The sequence below is a fragment of the Diadema antillarum genome, unplaced genomic scaffold, assembly GCF_040938485.1.
Source record: "Diadema antillarum isolate AM-2024a unplaced genomic scaffold, OU_Dant_1.0 seq00000853_RagTag, whole genome shotgun sequence".
Taxonomy (NCBI): domain Eukaryota; kingdom Metazoa; phylum Echinodermata; class Echinoidea; order Diadematoida; family Diadematidae; genus Diadema; species Diadema antillarum.
This window is the reverse complement of record NW_027271724.1, coordinates 329,387-338,983: the sequence shown is the minus strand read 5'-3', so window position 1 is coordinate 338,983 and position 9,597 is coordinate 329,387. Positions and strand designations below refer to the sequence as shown.

At 35.1% G+C, this 9,597-nt stretch overlaps 1 protein-coding gene across 1 annotated transcript in view; it reads left to right on the top strand.

The window, feature by feature from the left end:
* Positions 1-9,154: 9,154 nt before the first annotated feature.
* Positions 9,155-9,597, top strand: part of LOC139740395 (ATP-binding cassette sub-family C member 5-like) — a 50,054-nt gene continuing 49,611 nt past the window's right edge. The window contains exon 1 of the mRNA XM_071650987.1: positions 9,155-9,472. The gene's annotated coding sequence lies outside the window, so the exon portion shown is untranslated. The remainder of the gene's footprint in view (positions 9,473-9,597) is intronic.

Here is a 9,597-nt window from a genome sequence, read left to right as displayed (position 1 = left end):
TGATGTGGGGTCACATTTATATACAGTATGTTCCTAGCAGATAGATGATAACTTTGCAAGATTGATGGCTATAAAGTCTGATTCTTTTCCTTCCTTTGAAGTAACAAGGAGTGAGTGATGGGTGAAATGTGTGTGTTGTATGATGATAATTGCAAAGTATTATGCAAATGTGGGGAAACAGATGCATTAAATTTCCCTCCCACAGTGAAATACCAAAGCCATTTATAAAGGAAAGCTGAACCAATGATAATTCATTGTGAAAGAAAGTTGTGAAAATTAATGCTATTGATATGAAGAATTGCACTATTATTAATGCCGAACGGTATTGAGATTCAATTCTCGCTAGTAGTGAAGAAGCCAAAGTGGTCATGTGACCTTGGACAGTCACATGACTAAAAGAAGACCACCTGATATTCAGGACATTCCTATACAAGCCAAATGTTACACATTCTATACATAATTTTTGTAAGAATACACTGCCTCATTATGTATGCTTTTAATCCCTTTTATGCAAGTCAATAATTCCATATTTAATTCAATATATGGGTCTACTGGACAACTTGATTTGTAGAATATGTGAGTATGCTTGTTTGAATATGTTTATGTTGAAAGTTAAATACATGTAGCCATTTCACTGTTTGTGTCTTTTCACTTCTACTCTTTTTGTTTTTAACCTAAGCTTCAGCTTTTTTCCTTGCACATCACTTGGTATGTCAATTAATCTGTCTTTCTGTCTTAATAAAGGTCTACGATATGCAAGAAGCGTGTAATAATCAAGAAATAGCCATCCGTTTTCATTGGTGTAACTTAAATTAATATTAAATGCATGTACCAAAATATAGGTATATTTCCTCCAGTATAATTCTTCACAGATTGCAGAACTTAAGATCATTTTTATTGTTGAACAGAGATCATGTTCTTGGCTGTTTTGTGCGAATAGATAAATTGAAGATGATTTCCTTTGGCAGAGTGCTTAGAAATGATAAGGGTTAAAGGAGGGGCAGTTTATACAATGTATGTGATTGCATATGATTTCCCTCAAAAGAATTTCTCTCCTATTGTAACAAGTTTCATAGGGGACTAGTGCTGTTTGTACAAAAGCTGTTCAGTTTGTATTTATCGTACAAGTGTATTGTATGTCTTTTTATTTTATTTTTTCTTTGTGACATTGTGGATGCACCTTTTGGTTGCAAAACACACTTTATCTCTGAATGGAGATTCATCTTCTTGGTAGTTTAAATAATGTGAATAATTCATTTTGTCAGAACCAGAGTAAGATGGAAAAGAATTTCTTCTAGAGACTTTCGCGACTATCCTGAATGCTTATTCAGTTGAATGATGTGATGATTCAACATCCTTAGACTTGCGCACAGCGTGGGATTCATGTGGGGAAGCGTCTAGCCTAGCCGCAAAAAACACATTCAATCTCTTTTTATTTTCCTTGTCTGCTGTCATTATTGTCTTGTGTAAACTTTAGTGCAATGCAACGAAAGGCTGGAATCTTCTGCTGAGGTATTATTTATGCATAGCATTATTTTTGTCTCTTACTTTTCTTGATACTGGGTAGTATCTATACCTGCGATGTGCTGCTAAATATTCTACTACATGTAGTTTAGAGTGCTGCTCTTCTGTTCAATATTATGATGTCAGTATTCATGTTATTTATCTAGTGGTGATGCATTTATATGTTCCTTAGTGCTATTTTTTCCCCTTCTTGCCTGTCATTTTTTGCTATGCAAGTGCCATCCACATTATTGTGTCAAACACTCACTCTGATATTCTACACTGGAACCTTGTGATGTGGTAGTTTCTTTTCCTGAAATATATGTTGTCATTTGTTCTGTTATTGTACTGAAAGGGAAGACTGTTGTTGTACAGCTAGCATCTCAATTTATGTTTATGTCTTTCATATATATACAGTAGTTGTCGTTGCATTATGTCATATCACGTGTTTCTTTCTTTCTGTCCTGAGGATGAGGTTGTTGTGTTTTCATGTTTCATATTCCTGTCATTGTTTTATTTCTCACTCCACTTCCCTACCACGACAGTGAATAAATTTGTTTGTCTGTTTATTTATTCCCCCCCTTTTTTTTGGGGGGGGGGGGGGGGGGGAGGGGGAGGGGAAGGAGATGTTGTTGTGCAGATATAAAATCTATTAGAAGGCTTTATATATATCCTACAAATGACCCTTTGATTTTGGAGCTAGCAGGCATTCTTGAAAGTTTTTCAGGAAGAAACGAAAGTCAGCGTTACCAATACAAACTTCTATCGTGCATGGTAACGGAAGTAACAGAACGTTCAAAAATTTGTTTGTTCATGGATATTTTAAGAATCAAAGAAAGCATGGAAGTTACAGCATGATTTTTATAAAAATTTTGTGCACTTTGTTTCCTTGGAACATCAACACACAGGTTAGTTAGCAAAGTTTGACTTTTTTTTTTTTTTTAACTTGAACCACAATCAATGTAACATGATATAGTGTCTGTTTATTGCAGGCAGAGACATAGAAAAGTGGTTGCCGCTCTCTGTAATATATTGACCTGACTTTTATAGACCACTGGTATTAGATGTCGGCCAGTGGTTACTATTGAGACTGCGCTTTTGCAGAATACTGAAGATGATGGTGTATACAATCCAAATACATATAGTGGTAAAACACCTGTTCTAGATCTTAAATGGGTCATCTTTAGATAATGGTGCACGTGTCATATGTGTGAACTGTTTTATTTGTGATTTTGACTTTTAATGTCATTTTTTATGGTCTTTTGACATCCATATGGGGAGCACCTTGATGAGCTGCATGAAAATTATGTCTTTCTTCGCATTGACCCGACCGATATTTGTATAGGTCCAAGTACACTGTAGTTGTTTGAAATAGAGAACCATAATGTTTCACGTTTGTCGAATAGTTGTTTGCTGAAATAGAATTTATTGTGCAGTATCAACGTAGAATGACACAATTAATGTATGGAATATGACATTTATTGATTTCTGATATTATGCAGTATTAGCGAACCCATTAAAATTATGATGCCAGATAGATAGTCATCTCATGTAAAACATGGACGGATGTGGGGCTGAAAAGGGAGGGAGTTAATGGTGGATATGGCCAGAAAAAAAAAAGAAAAAAATGTGTTATGGGGTATATACCAACACCTCAATTTGGCGAGTCGGCTGTAGGAGGTATGCCCATTGTGATGGGTTAACGTGTCCCTTTGAACTCTTTGGAGAATACCTTCATAAAATATGAGTTATGGGTTCTGAGAGATAAGATTCACCTCATGGACCTGCCTCAATCAGGCAAAACAAATAAACCTCATTTTGTTTTCATGTATTTGTTAGCTTTATGATGTTGCTTTTTATCTTTTGTTTTCATATGTACTATTTTTGGTTTATTTGTTTTTGCCGTGTTTCTGTCTGTATTGATTTAGGGGCTTGCTCGAAGTCTGTAATTCCTTCTGTTTAATCAATGATAGTTTATTCAATATCATCATTCCAAGATCAACTGTTTTTGAAATATTGCAACGTATGTAATACATGATTTTGTATACAAATCCCAGTCTATGAAATGTTTTATGCGATAAACTGAATGATAGAGCTTTGCAAAAGGATAATTATATACCACAATACGGCTCTGTGTATATTGAGGTTTGTGGTGTGCGTTACGCCTTCAGTTTACTGTACAGATTCAAACCTTCTTTGTTTCCTAATGTTTGTTTGGTTCCCTTTAAAAAGGCAGAGTACATGAACAGGAATATCAGAATGCAAGATGATCGCATGATGCAGTTTATCTTAGATTTAGATACAGAATACGTAGGAACAGCTGTTCAGATGGAATCTAGTTCTAGAGCAGGTTTTGCTATGAGATTTTAAGTTAACATCATTCTGAAGTGTCCTAGTGATTCGGCATTTGTCTTTTGAAAAGGTGAATTCTGCAGTCATGATACACAAAGATAATTATATGACCAAAATAGGGGAAAAATGAAGGAGGTGTTTTCGTTCTGCGTTATGAATTACCAGCAATAATGAACATTAGCAATTATTGAAATGAATACAGCTCCATAGCAAGCAATAGAAATATGGTTTCTGGGGATTCATGTTTTGATTATGCAAATTTCCATTGCGTAATGTGCTTGACACGCTAGCACGCATACTTTAATAGTACCAACAGACATCCCTCATTATAAAGTGCGATGACATGCGCATGCGCAGTGTACGCCCATTTTGTTTAAAGAATAGTCTATGAAATATATTTACACCATTGCTTTTATTGAAGCATTTCTGAATTCGGTCCTGAATGTGTCGGGATATGTTTGTGATTGTATACAGACATTATACATATCAAAGAAAACAATGATTCCTAGTTATTACTCCAATGTTTTACAATATCATGCTTACTTATCCATATTCTGTAAAGCCAAAAGTTCAATGTCGTTTTTCGTTGTTGTTGATATTTTTTCCAAGAAAATATGCCAGATAAACAGGTGGTAGACCGTGTATTCATACATTCTTTGAACAAAACTGTTCACACGTTTTATATTAAAATTGCTTTGACAAGCAGCACGGCATCGTCCAGCTATGAAGTTTTCTTGTGTCTGGTGTGTAGTATGCTCGCTTCATCATCAGGTCTTCTTTGAATCTCTCAGTCATTAATACCTTGCCTTTCCCCACGTCATTACAATTATTAGCAGTGCTTTACAACGTAATAACGGCAAAATATATGTATATGTATATATATATATATATATATATATATATATATATATATATATATATATATAATATATATATGTATGATATATATATGTAATATATATATATACATATATATATTATATACATGTATATATATGATATATATATTATATATATATATATATATAATATTACATATATATATATATATAATATACATATATATATATATATATATATATATATATATATACATACTTGGTGATTCTATCCTTCTATGAAGAGTGCTCGATATCCTCAAAGGAAGAGCTTTAGACAGAAGTATTGGAACAAGTTCACTCGGTTGACAGCAGGTTCATCCGTATTTTATTGCTACTCGGAGTTTCATGCCACCTTCATTTAGGGGCAATCATCAGGCATCATTGCCTGATGATTGCCCCTAAATGAAGGTGGCATGAAACTCCGAGTAGCAATAAAATACGGATGAACCTGCTGTCAACCGAGTGAACTTGTTCCAATACTTCTGTCTATAATATACATATATATATATGTGTGTGTGTGTGTGTGTGTGTGTATGTATTTATACATAAATTATAAATACGTGTATGTGTGCTTGTGTGAGAGAGAAAGATGAAAAGGGAGCTGGAAAATGCGTAAAATTCAATATAATGCCATATGCACTGTAAATATTTAATCTGTAGCAGTACTGCATGTAGACAAACATAATATTCCTGCCCATATTCATTTCTAAAACCACGACAATATTTGAACTTACACCAGAACAGAAGTAAATACTCCAGTCTCTGGTCAGCCGATGGAGGGGGACGTAGTCTCAGCTGAACAGCCGCTAGAGGCAGGAACTTTTTTTTTTCCTTTTTTTCCCCTTCCACAGGGTTCCTTTATTGAATAATATCATACACACAAATATATACAAAAAGAGATGTGTATGTACATGCAGATTTAACACATGATATTCTTGGCCATTCTAAATACAATAAGAACAGCGAACAGTTACAAAAATCAATTATAAATTGCAAATTCTTTTCAAAGTGTCAGAAAATTACCTGACAAATCATTTCATAAGAAAATACAATCAGAAACATTTAGTAAAATGTAACCACTTTTTCATGAATTTCTTTTCTTTCAGATTTGTTTTACATATATACTTTTCCATATCATAATAACTTTTTATCGCTGACATGATTTGTTCAAAAACTGGCAAAAATTTTTGAATTTGGCTGTAAAAATTTCTTTCTTTACTATAATCATAATGCAATTGAGGGCACTGTTATTACGTCCATAAAAACCAAATAATTTATTTTGATTTGTAAGCTTAATATGAATAGCATTACGGGACAGCCAAAGCTCAAGTTTTGACCATATCTCGTTTGAATATATACAAGAACAAAATATATGCATAATTGTTTATTCGCTGTTATTACAAAAAGTACATAAGTTATCTGTTACTAATTTAAATCTCAATAAAGCGTCTTTCATATAAAGAATTCTATTTAGCATCTTGAACTGAAACCATCTCATGTTTACATCGACAGTTGAATAAAAGGGAATTTGGTAATAAAAACTCCAAATGATATTGTCAAAATCAAACTCCTGTTTCCATTTTATAAGACTTTTACATTCCTTTGTCTTATGTTTCAAGAAAGCCTGGTAGATATGTGCACAACCTTTTTTCACTTTCAGTATTAAAAACAATGTTTCAGGGATAATACATGTAGGTTCCATAATCTTAGGTATGACATTTTTATTATAACCAAATCGAATCGAGGCAGGAACTTGGTAACCATCTGGTTGGGTTTTAGGGTTAAGACTTGACCCACGTGACTCCTTTGAAAGTCGGAAGCGTTGTGAAGTGAAAAGGAGATAAGCGCACGTTGCAAATCACGTGCGATTCGAAAAGGAGTGTGTTTACCAAATCCTTCACTGAATAACAGCAAAACAGACACTGTAGACATCGACGTCACTTGAGTCCATGTTCTTGTGCAAAAAAAAAATTGTTTTGTACATTAATTTTGTGATTTCTTGTGTTACTTACATCGACTTGAAAACTGAAAACACCTTTTAAATAGTCATTATATTATTTGAAATTACGGTAATTTGGTAGACATTTATAATATTGATTACGTCATTATAGGTACAATATTTATCGGTCAAATGTATCGATATCTTATATATACAATTATAGATATAATATCGATATATCGATCGAATGCTATGAAAACCTAAAATTGCATTAAAACGTTCCATCCTGTTAGGGAAGCGCATGTTTTATGAAACCAAGGGCAAGTATAAATCGCATTATCATGCCTTTGTATGCATCTTTATTATACCTGTCAGCACCGGTTAGTTACTCTGAAGTCGTGATACACTGCTCTGTTAAAACTAGCAGTGACACACACAGAAAAAAAAGGGGGCTGTACATTGGAGTGCTGTTCGTTATTCCGAAGGTTCGTTATTATAACGGTTCGTTATTCCGAAGGTTCGTTAATCCGAAACACACAAATTTCCTATTCCTAGAGGTTCGTTAATCCGAAAATGAAAAAGGGTTCGTTAATCCGAACATTTGTGGCGTTATTCCGAAGGTTCGTCATTCCGAAGGTTCGTTAATCCGAAAATGAAATAGGATTCGCTATTCCGAAGGCTCGTTTATCCTAAAATAAAATAAGGTTCGTTATTCCGAAGGTTTGTTAATTCGAAAATGAAATAATGAAAATGAAATATCCAAAACGCGCCTGATGCAGTCAAAAGAGGATTGACCATGTAAAAAAACAAAAAAAAACAAAAAAAAACAAAAAAAAACTAAGATACTGGGAATTTTGCTTGCTACTTTCCTGCCTACATATCATGTATGATATAATATTTTCAGGCAAAAAAGTTTCAGAGGCCTGTCATTCGCCCGTCAACCATAGCAGCCTAACCCCACACCCATCTAAGAAAGGTAAGCCCTTGTTAAAGGGGCGCAAATATTGCGCTTGAGTCAACATTGATTCAACGTGAATTTGAATTGCACCAAGAATTTAAAGTATGGCAGATCATGGAGAGCAAACAAGTTCAAAAGAGATGTTTTGTGTGGGGTTTTTTTCTCTCTCTCACCCTCTGTCTTTCCATTCGACCTACAAGTTTTATTCTTTCACGCGTAAACGCTTGCTTATGAAAGGTCGAGGTATTTCAGTTCGTTGATTTCCAGGCATATTCTCTCTATTTTTTTTTCTTTATCTCCCCCCCTTTATCTATCTATCTATCTATCTATCTATCTATCTATCTATCTATCATCTGTCTGTCTGTCTGTCTGTCTCTCTGTCTGCCTATCTATCTGTAAATCTATCTATTGTGATCTCTCTCTCTCTCTCGTACTCTCTTCTTCCTTCGGTGTTGTATACTCCTCCCTCCCCCCCCCCCCCCCCAATTTTATGTAACCTTGCCATCCAATGAGTAAGCATTTTATTCTCAAAGCTCTATTAACGCTTCGTTCCGTATAGGTCTTGCTTCTCACTTATTCTTTAAGAGTTTATTAGTTTTTGTATTAGTTTGTTTGATTGTTCGTTCGTTTGTTTGTTTGTTTGATTGATTGATTGCTTGTTTGTTTGTTTGTTTGTTTGTTTGTTTGTTTGTTTGTTAGCTTACTTCAAAGTCTATAATTTGAGATTCTTTGTGCTTCAACGGTTCATATGCTGGCGTCAAAACTCGGTTATATACTCACCGATATTTTATGGTTGTACAGATGAAACAGAAAATTATACAGGATGACCTATAAAGTCACGTCACATTATATTATTACTCAGTTTTTCTTTTCTCTACTTATTTTCCTTCTTTTTTGGGGGGGGGTGGGGGGGTTGCTGAAATAAAGGTAGCCCTACTGTATACGCTGAATTATACTACGAGGATTTTAAACGGGTCTCATTCATTGTTGAATATGATTACAGCATGAAATTATGATATTATGTGCTGGAATATTATGATTATGATAACTATGACAGGTTTTGATGTTAATGATAAAGAACCCAAGGAGACTTATAGCATCTGAGAAACATTTATGTAAACATGAACTCGATGGAACGAATGGCACGGATCAGTGAAAATAAACAAAAGAAAAATAAAATGGCATGACCGTAAAATGTCATGTCTATTGAGAACCTATTAATAGTAGCTGGAATGCTGACGAATGGGTACCCCATGTTTGGTTGTCTACTAGCGTGAAAAAGTCATATAACTATTCCATTCTTCTCTATTCCTTCGAAGCCTTCTCACAACCGTTTCCAATCAATCTTGCTCTCAAAGAGGATGAAGAGGAAACACCAGAACAAGAATCAATTGCGTGTGGGTATGAAACAAGTTTACTGTGGAAGTTAACGCACCTCCGTCAGCGGAGAGAACGTCATATCACTTGAGCGCGTCTCCACGGTTCTCGCCGGAAGCGGTGGTATGTGCCATAATTATGCACAATGTACCGCGTGCGGCGCTGAGGCCGAGTTCTAGTGGTGTTTCATTACAACTGCACTTGGCACTGAAGCAACCATGAGAATAACCGCATGATTCAGCGATAATAGCTCAAGCACCGTATGACTCTCCCCTAGTAACAGACGAGTATAATAGCCTTGACGCACAGGGAGGATGAACAGTGGCTCTCGCATCCCATACACGGGGGACCAAGAGATGTAGATAGTCCTGCGCCGAGTTGATATGCTTTCATTTGTTTATAGTCGTTGGATTTAAAGGAATACAGACATCCTATTATCTCCGACAACTCCTTTGTTGCGTGGTAAGTCATGGTTATAGTTCTCTCTCATCCGATTTAATGATGAAGATCGAGTTCTCACTATTGAGTAATCATATAGCGTCCGGGAGCTGAACTTCACATTCTGCCATCACTTTATGATCGACATT